A 9,689-nucleotide genomic window follows, 5' to 3' on the forward strand; every position below is an offset into this window, starting at 1 on the left:
AACAGTTACCAGCTTATGAAACGACATGATAAAGGATACAGATGAACAGCCAGATGGAGAGATCCATAGAGCGAGGCCTGGGAGTGTCCTGAGTGCAGGAGCTTCTGTCTTCAAGGAGCTGGGGTGTGTCAGTCTTCCAACGTGTGGGTGTGCACACCAACCTGGAAGCTTTCCAAAACCCGGAATAGTGGGATTTTATGGATGCTTCCTCAGGTAGCATGATTAATTATTAACTTCCTTTCTAACCCTCTGCCCTCTCTGGAGAACTGGGGGGAGTGGGGGGGCTGAAAACTCCTAGTTTCTAATCCTGGCTTAGTCTTTCTAGTGACCAGCCCCCATTCAGGAGCCCATCCAGGAGGCTACACAGAGTCACCTTTTTAGAGCAAAAGATGCTCCCAGAGCTCTTATCACCTAGGAAATTTCAAAGGTTTCAGGAGCCCTGTGTCAGAAGCTAGAGAAGAGACCAGCATTTATATTTCCAATTATCCCACATGCTTCCTTCCAGTTGTTTTCACAGATGTTGATTCCTACTCTTGTACTTCAAACTGTTTCAGTTTTCTACTTGCAGAAAAATTAACCTGTATCAGAAACCCATCTGAGAGGGAAGGACGATGCCTTTGAGATTATAGGTCACTATTTAACTGTCTGGATTTGTTAAAACTTTTAAATTTCTTTAGAAATAGAGAATAGTAGTATTCTATCTATAATTCTTTCACCAGTGAATTTCACTACTCTTCTCTCCCTGTCTTTAAAAATAAAATAAAATAAAATAAAGTAGAAATAAAAGCAAAAATCTGATTTAGAGGGGAACCTGGGTGGTTCAGTCAGTTAAGTGTCTGGCTTCAGCTCTGGTTATGCCCTTGCAGTTCGTGAGTTCAAGTCCCACGTCAGGCTTTATGCTGACAGCTCGGAGCCTGGAGCCTATTTCAGATTCTGTGTCTCCCTCTCTCTGCTTCCCCCTCTCAAAAATAAGTAAACATTTAAAAAAATCTTATTTAGATCTAGGGATCACATATCCTACTCATTTTGTAAATAGAAAAGGAAGTCTAATTGCATTTATAATTTTATGTGTGCAGGAAGTAATATGCCTTGTTTAGGTGTTAGCCAAGTGAGCTGAGGAGTAGAGACCTCATCGGAAAGTATAAAGGTGGTCTTGTCTCCTCAGACACAAAAGAGAGTGCAAAATTCATCCTTTGGAGGGCTCACCTTCTGTTCATATGTATGAATATTTTATTGCATGATTCAAGACATTTGAGTTTTATTTAAATTGTGAAGTTGAAGTTGTGAAATTTACAATTAAAGCCAGCATATTGGGAGACACCTTTATTTCCTCTCCCTCCAAAAATCTGGCTAAAAGAAATAAAGGGATGAGAAAGTACTAACTCACAAGGACAAAGAGAATGAGAGGAGAGACAATAGTGGATAAGACATTTCAACAAATACTGGAAGACAAAAGTTTGTTGGAGGGATTTCTGGTGAAACATGGTAAACTATACATTTGTCTTTTTTCTTCCAGAAACCCCACTAAAACAACATTAAGTAGGGGCACCTGGATGGCTCAGTTGGTAGAGCACATAGCTCTTGATCTTGGGGTCATGAGTTCAGGCTCCACATTGGGCATAGAGCTTACTTAAAAAAAAAATTATGGCACCTTCCCGGCTCCATCAGTAGAACATGTGACTCTTAATCTCAAGGTTGTAAATTTGAGCCCCACATTGGGTGTAAAGATTACTTTTTTAAAAATTAAAAAAAATTAAAAAAAAACAACATAAAGTAATAAAAAATGTATTTATTAGATATAGATGTACCACACCTGAAGGGAGAGCAGTCACCAGTTTTCCAAACTAGAATTCTATACCCAGCCAAACTATCACTAGAGTAATATTAGAGCAAAGATATTTTCAGGCATGCAAGGACTTAAAAAAACTACCTCCCATTTACCCTCTTTCAATAAACTTTTGGAAATGTACTCCAACAGAATGAGAGTAAAATAAGAAAGAGTGAGACAAGATTCTAAGGAAGAGGAGATCAAAGTGAGGAAGAGGCAAAGGCAAAGGAAATTCAGAGGACAATGGCAAAGAGATGATTCAAAATGATGCTGTGCAGTAAACCCTAGAGAACAACTTGTCCTGATTGGAGCAAGAAAACTAGGAGATTTCTTTCCAGGAAAAGATTTCCAGGAGATACTTTGAATGTAGAGAACATATTGTTGATAGAGATGTTGGAGCTCTTGGAAAATTACTTAGAAACAATACTTAGAAAACCAGAGAAATAAAAAACCAAGTCAATAATTAACTCTAGGAAAAGCAAAGGGCTTTATAAGAAAGGAGGCATGGTCATAGAGCATCTACTTGGTTTGGTAGAAAAAAATACTTATATGGTCATAATATAAACATTTCCTACTACCCCCAAATTGCTGTGTGATGGATGTTGGAGAGATAGGAGAGGACAAATAAGGAGTGGTGTTAGTGTGGGAGAAATGAACTAATAGACATTCTAAAATTGATAAATCAAGAAATAGTGGTTTAAGGTTCTTATATAGAAGGATGGTGATAAGTACCAGGGAAAAATGTATAAGCTTGGGGGTGGTTGTCTCTGGGGAATAGGAAGATGGGGAAGGGTAGGATAGAGGGGTCTTTTAAATTATGTGTTTTTCAACTATATTATTTTAAATGAATCATTAAATATTGAAGACAGTAACATATATTACATTTGACTATAATAATAAGTCAGTCAGGGAAAGACAGATAATCATGTTTTCATTCACATGTGGAACTTGGAAAACTTAACAGAAGACCATGGGGGAAGGGAAAGGGAAAAATAGTTTCAAACAGAGAGGGAGGCAAACCATAAGAGACTCTTAAATACAGAGAACAAACTGAGGATTGATGGGCATGGGGTAAGAGAGAGGGCAAAATGGGTGCTGGGCATGGAGGCGAGTATTTGATGGGAGGAGCACTGGGTGTTGTATGGAAGCAATGAATCATGAGAATCTACCCCCAAAACCAAGAGCACACTGTACACGCTGTATGTTGGCCAACTTGACGATAAATCATATTAAAAAAAGATATTTTTAAATTTAGAACATTAATTAAAACTTGCTTCGGTGCACTTTTAGGAACAGTTGGAATCTTCTCACAGAATTGAAGACTTGAGAAAGTATTTTCAGCATGTAGTTAAGCACATAGACTTTGGAGTCTGACAGCTTGCTTTTTAGCCTTAACTCTGCCATGTGCTGTGTTACCTTGGCTAAATCACTTAACTTCTCTGAACCTCAATTTTTATTGCCATGCAATGGGGTTATCAATAATACCTATGTCATAGGAATTTGAGAATTAAATGAGAGAAAAATCAGAACAATAACAATTAAGGAACTGCGCTAAGCATTTTGCATGTGTTATCTTACTGAATCTTCATAATCTGTAAATTTTGTGAAGAGCAGGCTTATCACAATGCCTAATTGTTAATTTACTAATTATTTAATAAAAAATTAGCAGTTTTCTATTAGTTTTTTTTTTAATGTTTATTTGTTTTTGAGAGGACAGAGCATGAGTAGGCGAGGAGCAAAGAGAGAAGGAGACACAGAATCCAGAGCAGGCTCCAGGCTCTGAGCTGTCAGCACAGAGCCCGATGTGGGGCTCAAACCACGAACTGTGAGATCATGACCTGAGCTGAAGCCAGACGCTTAGCTGACTGAGCCACCCAAGTGCCCTCTGTTAGTATTTTTATGGGCATGAAGATGAATAGGAGGAACAGAATGAAAAAAAGACAAACTCAGTAACATTCTGCTTATTTTGAGACCAGATTTGTGATATCCTCTGTCCCACTATTACACATAATCTTGAATGTGAAATAAGAAGAAAAAAGTCACCAGGCCATCAAAGTTCTGTTCAAAAGTGACACTTTTTTGGTTAGCTCTGCACTTTTTTTTTTTTAACTTATGGTAGGTGTGCCTGGATAGCTCAGTCAGTAGAGCATGCAACTCTTAATCTCAGGGTTGGGAGTTTGAGCCCCAGGTTGGATATAGAGATTACTTAAATAAATAAAATAAAATTGCGGTAAAATATACTTAAGATTTACCCTTTTAACCATGTTTAGTTCAGTGGCATTTAACACATTCACATTGGTGGGTGACCATCCCCACTGTCCGTCTCCAGAACTTTTCATCTTCCCAAATTGACACTCTGTCCCCATTAAACACTAACTCCCCATGGCCCACTCCTCCAGTGCTGACCAACCACAATTCTACTTTCTGCCTCTATGAATTTGACTGTGCTGGGTATCTCAAATAAGTGGTATTTGTCCTTTTATGTCTAAGTTCGATAAACTTAGCATAATGTTTTCATCCAAGTTATAGCACCTCTCTGCATTCTTTTTCATAGCCAAATAATACTGCATTGCACTATACACCACATTTTGTTATTCATCCATCAGTGGGCACTTGGGTCATTTCCCCTCTTGATGCATAATGTTGCTATGAACATGCAGGTACACATAGCTGTTTGAGTCCTTGCCTTCAATTCTTTTGAGTATATAACCAAAAGTGGAGCTGCTGGATCATGTGGCAATCCTATGTTTAATTTTTTGAGGAGCTTCCATGCTGTTTTCTGCAGCAATGCACAGGGGTTATAACTTCTCCCCATCCTCACCAGGATTTGGGGTTTTGCACATCCAATCCTGTGCCCAGAAGGAAGAGATTCTGTTGCACATGGGTTTTTAGAAATAGAATTGCTCGGCCAAAGCATATATGCCTTCCGGAAGAATTGTGCCCATTGACATTCTCACTCTTGGTGTATACAAGTGCTTATCTGCCACATTCTCACCAACCTTAGATAATTGCACTCTTTAAAATTTGCTATGCTGCTGGACCGAAAGTGTCTCATTGCGTAAATTTGTATTTTTCTGATTAGAGTATCTTTTTGCATTTTTATTGGCTACCTGTGTAATTTCGCTGTGTTTTAATCAGGTCTCTGACTGTGGACATTTGGCTTGTTTGTCAGCCCACTGCATATGTGGAATGGCCAAATAAGAGGCCGAACACAGGAAGGTGTTAGAAATACATCAAATGACAATAAAATGACTGCAGAGACATTCAAAATGATAACCTTGAGTCATCAAGTTGCACTGCATTTAGGAAGTAGAATCGTGGTCTACAAAGAGTTCTATCAAAGACGGTTAAAAATATGAAGTCTTGGTAATTCTTAAAAGCTACCATTTACTGAACATCAACCATGCGTCACCCTCCGTGTTAAGGCTTTTCAAACATCATTTTATTTCATCTTGGCTTGAACAAGTATTGCGTCATTTTTACGTTATAGAAAGGGACATTTCTGGAGACTTGCCCAAGGTCACAAACCGCAGTGAGTGGGTAGTTGGGTCCTAATCTATATCGGTGACCCCCTCACCCTTTGAGAGTAACATCTGAGGGATGTCCTGGAGACCCGTGGACCACATGTACTACGCTTGCCAGTGCCCTGGATAGTACAGGCCTTTGTTTTTGTTTTTGTTTTTGTTTCTTTGGCAAATCTAGAGTCAGTAGACTTTTAGGAGAAGACTTTATTGCAGTTCTGCTAATGTGTGCGCCATGACTCACTGGGAAATGGCTTTAGGTAGTGCTTCCACACAACATTCAATGGGACTGAATCACTCAGTGAGGAAGTCATTCTCCGTTCTGTCCCTCTCAATCGTCTCATAAAGGAGAAAGTCTCCTCGTGGTGCTACCAAGCCTGTCCCACCTGTCTGGCACTTGCTGATGTTTTCTTTCCAGCAAACGCTGCCACGGATTCAGTGCTTCAGCAGGTACCCGTGTCTACGCAGAATTCCATAACATTAAAAAAAATTATTTACTCTTACATTCATCATCTCATTGTGGCAAGATGTCTGCTTCTCATTTGCACTAATAAAATACGTTTTCCCTTTACGATGAATTTACTTTCGTAAAAATAGTGAGTCACTTTACAGAAAATTGTAAGCATACGCTGTTACCAATTGTAAAATAACTGGAAAAAATTGTGAATAAAGGTAACACTTGAAGGAAGTTTTAGAGACCCTGCTTCCCTGGATTCAGAAGAGCAATATCTAGGCTCATTGGTATCACGATTTGTTGACTCTAGTCATACTTGCCTGACTTGATACATTGTATCACATGGGATGCTTGTTATAAATGAAGATTGCCTGGACTTTAACCAAAGAGGCTTGGTAGGTAGGTCTGAGACAGGACCTGGGGTTTTGCAAATTTTGATGAGCAATCCAAGTAGTTCTGATGGAACTGGTCAGCACATGGCACTTGTGGAAATTCTGAACTGGATCTTCCCTTTTTTTTTAAATTAATTCTTTTTTCACCTGAGAGAGAAGGAGAGAGAGTGAGAGCAGGGCAGAGGGACAAAAGGAGAGAAAGAGAGAATCCCAAGCAGACTCTACACACAGTGCAGAGCCCGACGCAGGGCTCAATCCCATGACCCTGGAATCATGGCCTGAGCCTAAATCAAGAGCTGGACGCTCAGCTGACAGAGCCACCTGGGGAACCCCTGGATCTTCCCATTAATCCAATATAGATTTTTTTTTAATAGATGGGGGAAGAAGGCTGCACGCACATAAATCTGGGATGACACAGCAGTGCTTCTGCCTTTGTGTTACTGTGATGGGGTTTGTTTCCAGGGGCAGAAGCAACTTTGTGTATTTTCAGGCGTGTTCTAAGCACTTTATACACGTCAACTCATTTAATCCTCAGCGCAGTCCAAGGAGACAGATACTCTTATTACCTTCATTAAGTGGGGAAACCCGGATACAGAGAGGTGAAATCACTTGCCTAAGGTCACAGGGCCAGGAGGTGGCAGAGCTGGGACTTGAACCTGGTGATCAGGCTTAGAGCCAACATTCTCACCAGCAGTGGTCAGCTACTTGTGATGGTGAAGGTTGGATCACCCCCTCCAATTCTGCAGATTCTTGTTATCCCATCAGGAGATCAGGCTCTTTACTTCTAATCAGAAATTGGGGCGCCTGGGTGGCTCAGTCAGTTAGGTGTCCAACATCAGCTCAGGTCATGATCTCACAGTTTGTGAGTNGAATTAAATGAATACAGGAATACATGAATCCAGACTAGCTAAGCATCCCAGGAGCTGAGGACTACTAACATTGCAGCTCAGTTGAAACGGTGGACCAGACCTGTCTTCAAAAACTAAAAGCCAACATTTGTGCTCACTATGAGGAAAATAAAAAGTGTTCTCAATTTACCGGCTAAACTAAGCTGGTACTGATTTATCTGATTCTGTGCACAGAAGCACCAGACAGGGGAAAACCTGTGATCTGTCCCCCTCAGCCTTTCTAATTTTTCCCTATTTCTTCAAAGAAAAGGAAAGTCTTAAAAATGACAGAAGACACTCGTAAAGGACCGTCCGTTCTGTCTTTCAGACTCAGATACAAAAAGAGGCTCAAGAAACTCAGGGTCTGGCGTCTCAGAAGGCAAGCAAATTGTGGATGATTTGAGGCTCGTCCGGGACAACGGGGGCAATTTTGTTCACTCACCACACACATTTCTTTTTTCTTTCTCTTTTCTTCCTCCCCCTCCTTGCCAAGTCACAGATGGGTGCTGGAAGCCGAGCCAGCACCATGCCCTGAGATGCAGACAGCTGTGGTGAGGCATCAAGAAGAGGCACAGGAAGTGCCTGATGGAACTGACCAGATAGGTGCTCCCTGCGCCAGCCGGAAGGCAGGTGCAGGCTTCATTTCCTACCTGGGCTGACTGTGGGGAAGGTGTGCGCCAGGGTAGGATAGCGGGCCTTGAATACGCCCCGGACTATGGAACGGGTTTTGTTTTTTCTGCCAGCAGATGCTTTTTTGTAGTGTTGAAGAGCTTGGTGGAAGAGCTAGCACGCAGGAGCACATGGAAAATGCATGGCCAGGATGTCAGCAATGACGTCACAGTTGCACTCTGGAAAGGGGTGATCACTTTGAACAACGCACACGCATTCACATGACAATCCATTAAGACTCCAGCCTGGGTAAACAGCGTGTGTTATCAGATGGCCTCCTTAGTCTATAGCCTGCTACAGGCTAGGGCCCTTCGCGCCAATTAAACGGGGTTAACTTTTCAGTGTTTTATGAGGTGCTTTCGATGCTGTTTTTGGTAATGAACCAATGGACTCCCCTACAAAAAACCGGTTCTTTATTCCTGTGTTTCTTGTATCTGTCAAGATACCTGTTGAGCAGCTGAAGACAGCATATGTTTGTAGGGGGAGCTAGCAAGAACAGCGAAAGATATTTACTTTAAACACTTCAAAGATTTCTCAACGTGTGTGCAGTTTGATCTGTGACATCTGAGGTCAGAAGAAGGCAGGTCTCTAAAAGGAAGATGTAAAGGGGGACTTTTCAACATTGGCTCCACGTCAGAGTTACCCAGGGGGCCACACTCCAGACCAAATCAATCAGAATCTCCAAGGTGGAGGGGGTGGGGTAGGACCTAGGCACCAATAGTTCTTAAAGTTTCCCAGGTGATTTCCATGTGCAGTTAAGGTTATGAATCATTGCTTTAAGGGGACATTTCCTTACTTTTTTGAAAGTGGAGTAACACTTTAGGGAAAGTAGTATCTGTTGACATCTCATTTACAAAGAAATGAACACGGAAATCACCATATTATTTGCCTGACTTCTGCATTTTATTTTCTGCCTTGTTTCTAATTGTTTTATGCAAGTATTAGAAATCCTGCACTTTAATGGGACCAAACAGAGGAGATGAGGATCCCAGGGGAAAGTTGGGGAAAGGGGGACTGGAGGGGATCAGAGAGTCTGAGCCCCAAAGTTGAGTAGCCACTCTGCCCACCTCCTGATGTTGCCAGGGGCAGATACAGGTCAAGTGGGGCCAGGGTTTTCGATTTTCCCAAATAAATTGCTCATCAAAATTTTTGTATGTGAAATATCCCATTTTAGATATGTTAGCCACAAATTAAAAAAAAATTTTTTTAAAACTCCATGCCACCAAATGAAACTCATCTACAAGCCAAATTTGGCTGCCTTTCAATTCACCTGGTTTATACACCTTTTGGGGGAATGGGGATTCTTTTTTTATTATTGTGGCAAAATACACTTGACATAAAATTGACCATTGTAACCATTTTATTTTATTTTACTTTACTTTATTAATGTTTATTTTTATTTTTGAGAGTGAGAGGGACCATGAGCAGAGAGAGGGGACTCTGGGCTGATAGAAGAGCCCACGAATCGTGAGATCATGACCTGAGCTGAAGTTAGACGCTTAACCGACTGAGCCACCCAGGCGCCCCTATTTTAAGCCATTTTAAGATTTCTTTCTTTTTTTAAGAAATATTTTTTGTTTTTGAGAGACAGAGAGAGACAGAGCATGAGCAGGGCAGGGTCAGAGAGAGAGGAGACACAGAATCCAAAGCAGGATCCAGGCTCTGAGCTATAAGCACCGAGCCCGATGCGGGGCTCGGATTCATGAACTGACGTCATGACCTGAGCCGAAGTCAGACGTCTAACTGACTGAGCCACCCAGGTGCCCCTATTTTAAAGTGCACAATTCATTGACAGTAAGTACACTCAAGGTGTTTTGCACCCGTCACCTCTGTCTAGCTCTAGAACTTTTCCATTATCCCAGATGGAAATCCCATATACATTAAGCCCCTCCTCCGGCCCCCTGGCAGCTACCGATCTGCTTTCCATCTCTGTGGATT

This window comes from Crocuta crocuta, unplaced genomic scaffold (genome assembly GCF_008692635.1).
Source record: "Crocuta crocuta isolate KB4526 unplaced genomic scaffold, BGI_CrCroc_1.0 scaffold339, whole genome shotgun sequence".
NCBI classification, from domain to species: Eukaryota; Metazoa; Chordata; class Mammalia; order Carnivora; family Hyaenidae; genus Crocuta; species Crocuta crocuta.